Genomic DNA, 15,511 nt, shown 5'->3' on the forward strand with positions numbered 1-15,511 from the left:
TTTCCAATTAAATGTAATAAACAATTTCAACATACATTTTCCTGAAATTATAAGATCTGAATTGCCTCCCTTCCCTCTCCTCTCCCTGAGATGGCAATCAATTTGATATGACTAATGCATGTATGATCATGCAAAACATTTTCATGCTGGTCATGCTGTGAGAGAAGTCATATAAAACTCAAATCCCCAAATAAAAACACTCACAAATAAACCACAGTCTTGAAGAATGGTCTGCTTTGACCTGCATTCAGATCCATCAGTCCTTTCTCTGGAAGTGGAGAGCATTTTTCATCAGAAGTCTGCCAGAATTGTCCTAGACCAGTGTATAACTGATAATAGCTAAGTCTTTCACAGATGATCATCATGCAATGTATAATGTTTTCCTGGTTCTGCTAACTTACTCTGCATCAGTTTATGTAGATCTTTCCAGGTTTTTCTGAAATCATCCTGGCTACCATTTCTTATAGTGCAATAGTATTCCATCACAATCATCTACCACAATTTGTTCATCCATTACCCAATTGATAGGCATCCCCATAATTTCCAATTCTTTGCCACTACAAAAAGAGCTTCTATATTTTTTTTTGTGCAAACAAATCCTTTTCCCCTTTGAAGGGATCTCTTTAGCATGTAGACCTAGTAGTGGGATTTCTGGGTCAAAGGGTATGCACAGTTTTATAACCCATTGGGCACTGGTCCAAATTCCTCTCCTTAATTTTTGGATCGGTTCACAGCTCCACCAACAATGTACTAGTGTCCCATTTTTCCTCCAACATTTATGATTTTCATTTACTGTCATATCAGCCACTCTGATAGGTGTGAAGTGACACCTCAGAGTTGTTTTAATTTGCATTTCTCTAATAAGTAGTGATTTAGAACATTTTTTTCATATGATTATTGATAGCTTTCATTTCTTCACCTTAAAACTGTCTGCTCATATCCTTTGGACATTTGTCAATTGGGAAATGACTTACATTCTTATGAATTTAACTCAGCTCTCTATATTTTTGAAAAATGAGACCTTTATCAGAGAAACTTGCTATAAAGTTTTTTCCCCAATTTGTTGTTTCCCTTCTAATCTTGTTTGTATTGGTTTTGTTTCTACAAAACCTTTTTGATTTACTGTAATCAAAATGATCTATTCTGTATCTTGTAATGTTATCTGTCTCTTGTTTGGTCATAAATTTCTTCATTATCCATATATCTGACAGGAAAACTATTCCATGCCCCTCTAATTTGCTTACAGTATCATCTTTTATGTCTAAAGCATATACCCATTTTGAGCTTATCTTGGAAGAGGGTGTGAGATGTTGATCTATACCTAATGTCTGCCATAGCACTGTTCAGTTATTCTAGCAGTTTTTCTCAGATCTTTGGATTTATCAAATATTAGATTTCTATGGTCATTTACAGCTATATATTGGGTCCTTAATCTATGTCATTGGTCCACCATTCTATTTCTTGGCCAGAAATCTGGTGTGGCTAGCCCTCCTTCCTTCACATGTTTTTTCATCAACTCCCTATTCTTTCATATACATTTTAATATTTTTTCTAGTTTCTTAAAATAATTGTTGGCATAGTTTGATTAGCCTAGCACTGAATAAGTAAATGAATTTAGATAGAATTATCATTTTTATTATATTATGAGCTATAGTTTTGAGAGTAAAGACCATGCTTTGAACCTAGAGCAATAGCTACCCTCTGGGGACTCAACCAACAATGTTTAATAACCTGTATAGGCCATTCAGAGGAGTCCTATATGTAATTTTTAGTTTATTGATGTTATTTGTCCTCTAAATTTCCCTGTTTCTTACTGGGAAATGTTTTACATGATTGCATATATCAAATCTATATCAGATTTGTTACTATCTCAGAAAGGGTAGGAGAAAAGGGAGGGTTAGAGGAGGGAGAGAATTTAGAACTTGAAACAATTTTAATGAATCTTAAAAACTCTTTTTACATGTAATTGAGGGGAAAATAAAATATTTTTAATTTTATTTTTTGTAATGCAAAGCACACTTCCATATTTTTTATTTATTTTACTTCAAAATATTTTTTAAGATATAAAGGTGAAAAGGGAACGAAATCTTCTCCCTCTAAGGCAGGACAGAGTGAGGAGGTGATGTTGATGAGCCAAGGGAGAGAAGGGTGGGTTTGTCTTTTCCCCCTCATGACTCTCTGACAACTGCCCCCACCCCCATGGCTCTCTTCAATGCTTAACTGCTGGGTTCTCTGAAGGATCTTGTTTGAAGAGGCTTGTAGTGATAAGTCTCATTCTTTCTGGGGAGAGAAATATCACTTCTCTCCACCTCAGTCTCAAGTTTCCCTCTAGTAAAGGTTTAAGTCAGTTTCTGAGTCTTCTTTTTTATTTATTATTATTATAGTTTTATTTAATTGGTCAATTTAAAACATTATTCCTTGGTTACAAGAATCATATTCTTTCCCTCCCCTCCCTTGGCCCCTCCCATAATGAACTCACAACTCCACTGGGTTTTACATATATATGTCTTTGGTCAAAAACTTTTTTCATGTTTTGATGTTTGCACTACGGTGATCTTTTAGAATCTATGTCCCCAATCATATCCCCATCAACCCATGTGATCAAGCAGTTGTTTTCCTTCTGTGTGTTTTTGCTTCCACAGTTTTTCCTCTGAATGTGGATCATGTTCTTTCTCATTAATCCCTCCAAGTTGTTCAGGGTCACTGCATTGCCACTAATGGAGAAGTCCATTACGTTTGATAGTGCCACAGTGTATCCGTCTCTGTGTACTATGTTCTCCTGGTTCTGCTCCTTTTGCTCTGCATCAGTTCCTGGATGTTGTTCCAGTTCACATGGAATTCCTCCACTTCATTATTCCTTTGAGCACAATAGTATTCCATCACCAACAGACACTACAATTTGTCCGGCCATTCCCCAATTGAAGGGCAGCCCCTCATTTTCCAATATTTTTGCCACCACAAAGAGCTCAGCTATGAATGTTCTTGTACAAGTCTTTTTCCTTATGATCTCTTTGGGGTACAGACCCAGCAGTGCTATGGCTGGATCAAAGGGCAGACAGTCCTTTATCACCCTTTGGGCATAGTTCCAAATTGCCCTCCAGAATGGTTGAATCAATTCACAACCCCACCAGCAATGAATTAATGTCCCAACTTTGCCACATCCCCTCCAGCATTCATTACTTTCCATTGCTGTCATGTTAGTCAATCTGCTAGGTGTGAGGTGATACCTCAGAGTTGTTTTGATTTGCATCTCTCTGAGTATAAGAGATTTAGAGCACTTTTCATGTGCTTATTAATAGTTTTGACTTCTTTAACTGAAAATTGCCTATTCATATCCCTTGCCCATTTATCAATTGGGGAAATGACTTGATTTTTGTACAACTGATTTAGCTCTTTGTAAATTTGAGTAATTAGACCTTTGTCAGAGGTTTTTGTTATGAAGATTTTTTCCTAATTTGTTGCTTCCCTTCTAATTTTGGTTACATTGGTTTTATTTGTACAAAACCTTTTTAATTTGATGTAATCAAAATTATTTATTTTATATTTTGTGATTTTTTCCTAACTCTTGCTTGGTCTTAAAATCTTTCCCTTCCCAAATATCTGACACAAATACTATTCTGTATTTATCTAATTATAGTTTCCTTCTTTATATTCAAGTCATTGACCCATTATGAGTTTATCTTGGTGTAGGGTGTGAGATGTTGATCCAAACCTAATCTCTCCCACACTGTCTTCCAATTTTCCTAGCAGTTTTTATCAAATAGTGGATTCTGGTCCCCAAAGCTGGGCTCATTGGGCTTATCATAGATTGTCTTGCTGAGGTCACTTAACTCAAGTCTATTTCAAGTCTGATCCTCCCTTCTGTCTCTTAGCCAGTACCATATTGTTTTGATGACCATTGCTTTATAGTATAGTTTGAGATCTGATACTGTGAGGCCTCCTTCCTTAGCATTTTTCCCCATTATTTCCCTGGATATCCTTGATCTTTTGTTCTTCCAAATTAACTTTGTTATGGTTTTTTTCTAATTCAGTAAAAAAGTTTTTTGGTAGTTTGATGGGAGTGTCACTAAATAAGTAAATTAGTTTGGGTAGGATGGTCATTTTTATTATGTTAGCTTGTCCTACCCATGAGCAATGAATGTTTTTCCAGTTGTTTAGACTAGTTTTAATTGTGTGAACAGTGTTTTGTAGTTGTGTTCATATAGTTCCTGTGTTTGTCTTGGCAGATAGATTCCTAAGTATTTTATATTGAGGAGGGTGGTTTTAAATGTAATTACTCTTTCTAATTTTTGCTGCTGAGATGTGTTTATATATATAAATGCTGATGACTTATGTGGGTTTGCCTTGTATGCTGCAACTTTGCTAAAGTTGTTGATTATTTCTACTAGCTTTTTAGTTGATTCTCTAGGATTCTTTAAGTAGACCATCATATCAACCACAAAGAGTGTTAGCTTGGTGTCTTCATTGCCAATTTTAATGCCTTAAATTTCTTTTTCTCCTCTAATTGCTACTGCTAGTGTTTCTAGTACAATGTCAAATAGTAGAGGTGATAATGGGCATCCTTGCTTCACTCCTGATCTTATTGGGAATGCATCTAGTTTATCCCCATTGCAGATGATATTAGCTGATGGTTTTAGATATATACTGTTTATTATTTTTAGGAATGACCCTTCTATTCCTATGCTTTCTAGTGTTTTAATAGGAATGGGTGTTGTATTTTATCAAAGGCTTTTTCTGCATCTATTGAGATAATCGTGTGATTTTTGTTGGTTTGCTTGTTGATGTGGTCAATTATGTGGATGGTTTTCCTAATGTTGAACCAGCCCTGCATCCCTGGTATAAATCCTACTTGATCATGGTGGATGACCCTCCTGATCACTTGCTGGAGTCTTTTTGCTAGTATCCTATTTAAGATTTTTGCATCTATATTCATTAGGGAGATTGGTCTATAGTTTTCTTTCTCTGTTTTTGACCTGCCTGGTTTTGGAATTAGTACCATGTTTGTGTCATAAAAGGAGTTTGGTAGAACTCCCTCTTTGCTTATTATGTCAAATAGTTTGTATAGTATTGGGATTAGCTGTTCCCTGGATCTTCTTAACTGAGTTTATTTGAAGGAAACAGAAAAGGAACAGGGCAGATGGAGGATAGGAAATTTAAGCTTCAAGAAGGAAGGAGGGAGAAGGGGTTCCTATCTAACTATTACCCTTCCCGCCAAAGTCAGGCAGATCAGGTTTTGGTTCACCTGTCCCCCTTGGGGTCAGAATAAAGAAACTCTGGTTCTTGGCTGCACAGTGAATGTCCCCAAGTTCAAAGTTCAAGGAGGTTGAAGGAAATCTTTCTTAGTGGACAGCTTATGTTTCAAAGTCCTGTCCAGTTGGCTTTTCTTCTTATGAGGATCTGGAGTCAGGAATCCCAGGGAAAGAGATCACTGAGTTGGAGATTAGCTGGAGCTTGCTTCTCTGGTGTATATTTCCAGACAGAAATCAGTTTTCCACTCCTGGATCAGCCACTCCCCCCTCTCCAAAGTTCTGGGTTCCTTTTTTGCCCATCCCCCACTGCTGTAGAATCCTTCAGCCCTTCCAAGTTCATTTTCCTTCCAAGATCTCAAACCTTCTCTTACACTTTCTTGGATCATTCCTTCCAAATGATCTTGTATTTAACTTTTTTATATACTTATTAACTGTTTTATTTGCTATATATTTTTATCATGTCTTTTTGATTAGAACGGGAACTTAAGTAGGAATTATTATATAATTGTTCTTATATCACCAATGCACAGCGCAATGCCTGACACATAGAAAGCCCTTAAAAATAATTGTTGATTGACTGAGTGATGATTTCTCTCTAAAGTCCTATTCCAATATTCACTCATGAAATGGAGGTGGCCCTGGGTTCTCAAAGGCTCCTGTTAGAGTATAAATTCTGTTAGATCCTATCAGGCTGAAAGGGCTTTGAATAGCCTACTAATAGTAGACTTGATGCTTCTTCTGGGATTAACAGCTGTGTTTAGAGAAACAGCAGAGTTTGGGTCCTGGGCGCTGAGATTTTTGGTTACAAAAGTTCCCAAAACCCATCGAAATGATTAAGTGACTATAATCTACTTTAGTTAATGGAATAACCGCCCAAGTGAAACCACAGAACCCTGATATGTCAAAATGTACCATTCTCTGGGTAGAAGGTGGCCTTGACCTGGTTTGTACAGAACCTTGGTTGAAAAGAGAGATATTGAGAAAGAGACAAAGCTGAAGTGCATTTCAGGCACGATAGGGAAGCTTTGTCTTGATCAGTAGAGAACGTGGTTTTTAGCTGTATTCAGAGAGTGCGGATCTGTTTTGGCAGGTCGACTCCCAAAGGTTTTCTAGAATCTGAAGTTACTGAAAGTCCATTTTCTTTCTACCTTTCCCCATTAGATTTGGTCGTATACAGAAATACTGATTTCTCTGAATTCGTTTCATATCCTGTGATTTTGCTGAAGTCATAATTACCTCTTTTTGGTTGCATCTCTGGCTCTCTCTAAGTAAGCCACCGTTGTTATCATATTCCAAAGGTGATACATTTATTTCCTTTTTGTCTTCTTTTAATTATTTTATTTCTTTCTTCCCTTCTGTCTTAGAATCAATCCTAAGAATTGATTCCAAAGCAGAAGAGCAGTAAGGGCTGGGGAATGGAGGTTAAGTGACTTTCCCAGGATCCTCTAGCTGCCCCCTCTTTCCTTCTTCTCTATAGTCTGCATTTTGAGCACTTCGTCAAATGGTAGGGATAATGCTCATCTATTTTTTACCTTTCTCCCTAACAGTCTCAATCTTCATTCAGCATTCATATGCTAAATAAAACTGGAGAAAACCATAAAAACATACCAACTGGGCCTACTATAAGTCTGTGTTACATAATCTCAATTGCATACTCGATGTACCAAATGAATATTTTTATAGCTCTCTAGTCTAGTCACTGTCCTATTTACCATAACAATTTTTCCTTCACTTCTCATACCTCCTCAAAACCTCCCATGACTCCACATCTCCCTGCTGCTTTAACTGAGAAACAGGGTATTTCATCCAAAAAACTGAGGTCAAGGCAGCTAGGTGGCTCTGTGTATATAGAACCAGGACTAGAGATGGGAGGTCCTGGGTTCAGATCTGACCTCAGCCACTGACTAGCTAAGACCCTGGGCAGGTCACTTAACCCCAATCACCTGGTCCTTACCACTCTTCTGAAGCCTTGGAACCAATACTTACTGTTCATTCCAAGATAGAAGGCAAGGACTACAAAAAAAAGGAGAGAATTTGCTGAAAGCTCCCTTTTATCTCCTCACCCTCGTCTCATGTCTCAGATGCCGTCTGCTGGTATCTCCTCCTTCACTCCATCTCACATGAAGAGTTCCTCCTCCTTCTAACATAGATTCCTTTCCATGTACAAGTCAGCCCATTCCATCCTGTCCTCCCCAGCAGATTAAGCCCCCCCATTCCCATTCTAGCTGCTTCCCTATTGCCCATAATTATGACCATGTCTTCTGATCTTCAAAAATATCCTAGAGAGATTTTTTTCAACCCTGCTAGCTCTCAGGCTTTATCTTTTGTTCCCGGGTGTGGTTAAATTCCTTGAATAAATCATTTATACATGGCGCACCTATTTCCTTTCCTCCCATTCTCCTGTGTGGTTGTTGTCTAGCCTCCACGCACATGTCTTTTCACTGTAATGGTAATTGCCAAGTAATTCTTAATTGCCCAGCCTAATGAACTTTTCTCGTTCTTCCTGACCTCTCTATAGATTTTGACATTCTCCATATAAAGTGATATTCCTAAATATTAACAAAATTCAGCAATATTCCTGAAGTAGAGATTTGGCTCTATCACCTCCACCCTCATTCAGTTAACTCCAGTGATTATTGGATACTCCGGCTGCTACTTAAAAGATCAAATACTGAATCCTCCTTTGGGCGTTTAAAGCCCTTCAGAACCTGCAGGATTTTTGCTACCAATGAAGTCTTCTAAACTCTTATTCCCATACGTGTACTCTACAAGTCACTGGCATTGGTGTGCACGTGCAAGACATTCTAGCTCCTGACCCCATGCGTTCTCTTCCAATGCCCAGCATTCTCCCCATCCTCATCTCCTGGCTTCTCTGGCATTCTCTAAGTCCCAGTTAAAATCTCACCTTCTCCAAGAAGCCTTTCCTTCAATACCAGTGACCTCCCTTTATTGGTTACTTCCAATTTGTCCTGTATATATCTTCTTTGTAAACAACCATCCTCTCCCATTATTGGCACACAATGAATCTTGGTTTTAATTTTTAAACTATTATTTATTTATTTATTTATTTTAAACATTGTTTTCTTTTTTATATTTTGAGTTCCAAACTCTCTCCTTCTCTCCTGTACCCTCCAACACCCACTGAGAAGGCAAGGAGTACGATATCAACTATAAATGAAAAATCATATTTCAAAAAATCAAGAAAAATAAGTGAGAAATACATACTTCAAGTTGCACCCCGTTCATCAGTTCTCTCTCTGGAGATAGATGGCATCGTTTTTCATCTTGAGTCCTTTAGAATTGTCTTGAATTGTTGTATTGATAAGAATAGCCAGGTCTTTCCCAGCTGATTGTCATTATAACATTGCTGCTCCTGTGCAGCAATGATCTGCTGCTGCATCCGTTCATCTAAGTCTTCCCAGGTTTTCTGAAATCGTCATTTCTTATAGCACAACAGTATTCCTTCACAATTATATGCCACATTTTGTTCAGCCACTCCCCAACTGTTGAACATTCCATCCATTTCCAATTGTTTTTTGCCAAGACAAAAAGAGCTGCTTTAAACATTTTTGCACATATAAGCCCTTTTCCTTTTCATTTGATCTAGTAGTAAAGAGTGTACACGCTTTTATTTCCCTTTAGGTGTAGAGCCACATTGTTGTCCAGAGTTTTTGTATACTTCGCTCCACAAACAATACATTGATATATTTATTTTCCCCTTATCTCTGCCAGCATTTGTCATTTCTGATGAGATGCCAAATATGCCTCAGAGTTGTTTAATTTGCATTTTTCTAATCGGTAGTGACATAGAACATTTTTCATATGACTAGAGATAACTTTGATTTCTTCTTCTGAAAACTGCCTGTTTATATCCTTTGCTTTATTTATCAATTTGGGAATGGCTGCTCTTTTATAAATTTGACTCGCTACGTACACAGTCCATATCTGAGAAATGAGGCCTTTATCACAGAAACTTCTGTCACAGTTTTGGACACTATTTCATTGTCTATGGTACCTTTTAGCACTAGGCTGAAGGTAACTAAGAGGCCTCAAACCCATCAGTGAGTTAGAGGAATGTCTCTCCAAAACATCTGAAGCACAATGGGCAGATGAGGATGATGTGTTCCAACAGCCATGAAGGGACCTGAAACAGGCACTGGGGAGCTTGATCACATATGAAAGACACCAGTACCACTCACTGCATCCCAGGCCATTGCCAGTCATCCAGACTTTTGTCTTGCCATTGGGCTTTAGTGCCTCTGAAAGAGAAAGTGAGATGGATGATTTTGTGCAACTCCACCTCACTTAAATCCAATTCACATGCAAGGGAAGATATCACCCCGTGGTCTCATTGCTCTTCTTCAAAAACAAAGGATTAAAAACCCAGTTTCCTTGATTATTTCTTTTAATTGGGTCGTTCTGCTTTTGCTTTGTCTGAGGTTATGATCACTATCCCTAATTCAGCTGAAGCATATCAGATTCTGCTCTAACCCTTTATTTTAACTCTGTGTGTGTCTTTCTGATCTGTGTGTTCCTTGTAAACAACATGTTATTGACTAGCTTTTAATCCATTTTGTTGTGTACTTCCATTTTAGGGTGAGTTGATCTCATTCACATTTAGAGTAATGATACTTCCTGTATATTTCCCTCTGTCCAATTTTCTTCTTTTTCTTCTTCTCTTTCTTTTTGTCCCATCCCTCCCCAAAAGTCCATTTTACTTCTAATCACCACCTCCCTTAATCTGCCCTCCCTTTTCTCATTTTCCACATTTCTCTTATTCCCTTCCTTTATTATTTCCTTATTGGGTAGGTTACATTTTTCTACATAACCAAATATGTATGTATATATATGTATACATATATATATATATTCTTCCATCTTTGTATCAATCTGATGAGAGTGAGATTTAAGCGTTATCTGCCACCTTCCTCCCCAATTTTCCTCTCCATTGTAAAAGCTCTTCCTTGTGTACTTATTTTATGTGAGAAACTTTTCCTCATTCTACCTCTCCCTTTCCCCCTTCTCCCTGTGCATTCCTTTTTTCTCATCCATTCATTTGTTTTGGAGATCATTCCAACATCAACTCACACCCATGTCCTCTGTCTGTTTAAATTCCTTTTAGCTGCCCTAATAATGATAAAGTTCTTGGGAGTTACATGTATCTTTCTGACCAGTTATCCAACCTCCTTACCATCTCTGAACTGAGAGTTTCCAAAGCTGCCACAACTGCGGTTACCGTCATTATAAGTGTGATCTCCAGAAAGGCGTCTACCCCTAGCTCCCAGTGTCTCAGAGTTTTCTTGCTTACCTCTAAGTTTTCTTAAATTCAAAAAATGTCTCACCCTAGCATTTTGTTGGTTCTGCTGCTCCAAAATTTAAAGTTGTTATAAGTAGAATGTTGGGTGCGTTTGGTTGACTCCCAATCCATCATCTTGGCTCCCATAAATGCTTCTTCACTTGATTTGGCTCATGTGAAGACTGTTAGTTTATCTCCATTACATAAAAGTTTGGCTTTAATTAAATTTATTTATTTTGGATAGAAATTCTTTATATCAAGGAAAGATTTGTTTATTAACATTTTCTAGTTTAAAAGAACAGAAAAAAGCTTTTTTTGCATCTGTTGTTATAATCATATGATTTTGTTATAATGATTTATTGGTCCATTATATTGATAATTTTCCTAATATTAATCTTGAATTCTTATTAAAATCCCAATTTGGGGTATATAATTTTTGTGATATGATGTTGCAATCTCTTTATCAACGTTTTATCTTTTTATAACCCTATTTTCTGTCTTAGATTCAGCACTAAGTATCAGTTACAAGGCAGATGAGCTAGACAATCGGGGTTAAGTAGATTGCCCAGGGTCACATGGATAGGAAGTGTTTGAGTCTATATATGAACCCAGGACCTCCCATCTCCAGGCCTGGTGCTCAATTGAGCTACCTAGCTACTTCTTTGGTAATGCTTTATATGAATTTTTTTGCCCCAATGTTTATTTACTTTCTCTTATTTGATCTCCTCTCGAGTATCAAGACTATCACAGAACATATTTAATGACTGTCTTTTTTTCTTCTCTTTTTTTTTTAACACAGTAACACTATTTCTTTTTTCAGATACATGTAGAAACAATTTTTGACAATTGATAATTCCTTGGACCACAAATTCTTTAGGATTATTTTTATTTAGTCTCTAATTTTAATAGTTCCTTCAGAAACATTTTATTTAATAGAATTTTTATTTTATGCTTGCCAATATAATGTATGTTTAATGTTTCTGGTCTTTTGCACTTGTGAAGTTTCTAAGCTCGAATATTTTTTACAAATGTGCTATGTAGAGATGAGGAACATTTCTGTACCTGGTATGTTTTTTCATTTATATCATTCCCTTCAATTAAATTATTATTATTTCTGTAACTTGTTCTTTAATTTAAGATTAAGTTATGTAATCTCAAATTAATTTTTAATCATTGTTTACATTATGCTCTGAAAAGGATGCCTTCATTATTTCTGCTTTTCTATATTTAACTATCATTTTTATACCCTAACATATGGCCCATTTTTGTAATGGCATATGTACCACTGAGAAAAAGTTATATTCCTTTCTATTCCCATTCAATTCTCTCCAGATATCTATCATATTTAACTAAACTAAGATTCTATTTATCTTGATTTCTTTCTAATTAATTTTTTGGTTAGATATATATAGTTCTGAGATGGGAAAATTGAAGACCCCTACTATTATTGTTTTGTTATCTATTTCCATCTGTGACTCATTTAGCTTTTCCTCTAAATATTTGGATGCTATAACATTTGCTACATATAAGCATCATTGCCTATCATAACTTTTAACATGTTTCCCTGTTTATCTCTTTTGATTATATCTATTTTAGCTTTAAATTTGTCAGAGATCATGATTGCTTTCTCTGTCATTGTTGGTTTTTTTTTTGGTTTTGTTTTGTTTTGTATTAGCTAAAGTATAGAATATTTTGCTCCAGCCCTTTATTTTTTCTCTGTCTCTTATTTTTAAGTCTGTTTCTTGTGAGCAGCATATTTGCAGGTTTTGGTTTTTGATCTATTCTACTTCCTACTTCTATTTTATGGGTAAATTCATCTCATTCACATTCAAAGTTATAATTATTAGTTGTATATTTCCCCCATTTTATTTTTCCTCGTTGTTTGTACTTGTCTTTCTTTTCTTTTGCTTTCTCCCTCCTCAAACATCCACTTTCTTCTGTACAATCAGTGCCCTTTCTTTGAACCCCTCCCTTATCCTCCCCCTTTGCCCTCCTAATTCTAAATCAACCCACCCTTCTAAGGGTCCCTCCTTTATTCCATCCTCCTTACCTCTATCCCCTTACCTTGCCCTCCTATTTCTTGATATGTACTCCTTTCTAGTAATCCCTCCTTTTTCTTATCCCCTTCCCCTCTTTTCTCTTAATCTAAACTCTCCCTTTTTTGGTCCCGTAAGGGGATTCTTATTTCCTACCATATCTTATTCCCTCACCCTCCTGTTTCTACATAAGTTAAGAAGATTTTTTAACCTTCTAGTTGTATGTTATCCCCTCTTTAACTCAGATCTGATGAAAATAGGGTTCCAGTACTACCAAGCTTTCCACCCCTTCCTTTCCTTCTCTGTGACAGTTTTTCTACTCATGCCTCTTTTATATGAGATAATTGTTCCATTTTACTTCGTTCTACCCTATATTATTATTATTTTTAAATCATTTTATTATATTCAACTTGACCTCAAGTTTTATATCTATAATGCTCTTTCAAATTTCCCAAGTAATGATGTCATTCTTATGGGTTATAGATTACATCTTCCCATATAAGAAATAAACAATTTTGCCTTGTCAGGTTTCTTACAATTAATCTTTCATGTTTACCTTCTTGTGATTCATGTAGGTCAGATTTTCTGCTAAGTTCTGACTTTTTCTCTAAGAACAGTTGAAACTCCTTCAGTTCATTAAATATCTATTTTTACCCTTGGGTAATTTTGCTCAGCATTTCTGGATATGTTATTCTTAGTTGTAATCCTAACTCCTTTGCTTCTCAAAATATTGTGTTTTGTGCTCTTCATTCTTTTTATGTTGAAACTGCTAAGTCTTATGTTATTCTGACTATAGTTCCACAGTATTTAAATTCTTTTTTTTTTCTTGTTGCTTTTAGTATCTCCTCCTTAACCTGTGCATTTTCATCTTGGGATTTCTTTGCAGTAGTAATCAGTAGATTCTTTCCATTTCTATTTTACCCTCTAGTTTTAGAAACTTGTGGGCAATTTTCCTTAATGATTTCTTGAAGTATGGTGTCTGAACTCTTTTTTATCATAATTTTCTGGTAATCTGACAATTCTTATATTTTCTCTCCTATGTCTATTTTCCAGGTCAGTCATTGTGTTAATAACATGTTTTTATATTCTATTACTTCATTCTTTTTATTTTGCTTTATTATTTCTTGTTGTCTTAGAAAGTCATCATATTTCTCTTATCTATTTCTAATTTTTAAATAATTATTTTCTCCCAGGAGTTTTTGGGATCTCTTCTTTACTGATGGATGATTTTTATTATATATATTTTTAAATTTTTTCTTGCATTGCTCTTATTTTCCCCCTTGCTTTTCCTCAACTTCTCTCATTTGGTTTTTGAAATCTTTTTGTGCTCTTCCAAAACTTTTTGGACTCGTGGCCATTTGGCGTTTTACTGGGCTATTTTAGAAGTTGGTGTTTTAACTTTTCTGTCCTCCAGATTTAAACCTAGGTGTTTTCTATCCCTATTATAGTTGGGTTCTTTCTTTTTGGCTTGCACATTTTTTTTCAAATTTTAGTGACCAAATCAATAGACTTAATTGTTGGTTTTATGCTTATATTGGCTCTGTTCCCAGGGTATAAGAGTTAGTGACTCAGGTTTCAAGATTTTTTTTGTTTGTTATTTCCTGGGCCACACTTAGTTCTTCCAATTTCTAAAATTCAGAGCCAAGGGTAGTCCCTGCTTCCCTCAGCTCAAACCTCAATCTGTGATTGACCTCAGGTCCTCCTAAAGCCCTAGGAGCTAGGAACTAGGAACAATAGCTCCTCCCACCCCCAGTTCTGCCACCACAAGCAGACAGTTCACCTCCTACCTAGGATGGTAGCCTGGTACTCAACTCTCCTGTGGGTGTCCACAGCCAACAGGCATTCAGCCCCTCAGCAAGTGCATTCATCAGTTTGTGTTCCTTCTCAACTCTTCTCCCAAAGCTACAGCCTGGGACAGAACAAGTGTCTAATAATTGCACCTTGGCTTCTGAAGTCCTTCCCTGTTCAGAGGTCAACCCCCAGCTGTGGGTGACTGGGGTTCTCTGGAGCTGAGGCTGCAGCCCTCACAGTTGCTCCCATGGGTGCAACCTGTTGACTACAGCAGTATCTACCATAGGGATAGAGACTCCTAGGTTAAGTTGAGGTCGACCATACTTCCCCCAGGGTTTGTTGCTCATTGATTGCTCAGTGTTTGCTCCACCTTTCACCTCAAGGAGAAGTTCAGAGACCCTCCTCCCAAGTTGTCCCTGACTGCTCAGTTTCACTCCTGACTTTTTTTCTGTCTTTGCTGCTTTTAGCATTGATTCTGTGGACTTATTTCTGATTGTTTGTGGGAGAGTTTGGAAAGTGAGGCAACCTGATACCCTACTCCAACATCTTCCCACATCTCTCCATCATTTCTTCCATCAAAATCATATTCCATTCTCCAAATGATGGGAATCCTCTCATTTTCCACTTCTTTGCCACCACAAAAAGACCTATACATTTTTTGTATATATAGTTCCTTTTCTCTTTTCTTTGATCCCTTTGAGAGATAGGTCTAATAGTGACATTGCTAGGTGTTAAATTTAGTTGTGGTTGGACTCTGAATATTTATATAGGTGGTTGCCAGGGATTTAATTTCTAAATCCCAAAATGAATTAATAAAGTAAATGGAATTTATGGTAGCTTATTTACAATATTTATAATAGAAGGAAGATATTAAGGAATGAGAGAGAGAAAACTCTGGCTTCTTCTGATATCAGTTAGAATTTCTAAGCCCCAGCCAGGGGAAGAGATTCTCAAGACGATGGGCCTTTCTCAGAGGTTTACACCTCTGAGAAAAGCAGGATCACTAAGTCAGCCTTTTACTCACTAATGGTGACAGTCTAAATGAAAAGAAGTCTGGGTGTCTGTCTTCCAGTCACTCCTCAAGGGTTTGTCTTCTAGTCTCTCCTCTGAGTCATAGCCTCCATCTAACTTGAAACTCG

General features: G+C 36.7%; 1 protein-coding gene across 2 annotated transcripts in view; it reads left to right on the top strand.

Moving 5' to 3' along the window:
* CNTN1 (contactin 1) overlaps positions 1-15,511 on the top strand; it is a 132,585-nt gene that overhangs the window by 45,668 nt on the left and 71,406 nt on the right. The window lies entirely within an intron of this gene.

The sequence above is a fragment of the Monodelphis domestica genome, chromosome 5 (genome assembly GCF_027887165.1).
Source record: "Monodelphis domestica isolate mMonDom1 chromosome 5, mMonDom1.pri, whole genome shotgun sequence".
NCBI classification, from domain to species: Eukaryota; Metazoa; Chordata; class Mammalia; order Didelphimorphia; family Didelphidae; genus Monodelphis; species Monodelphis domestica.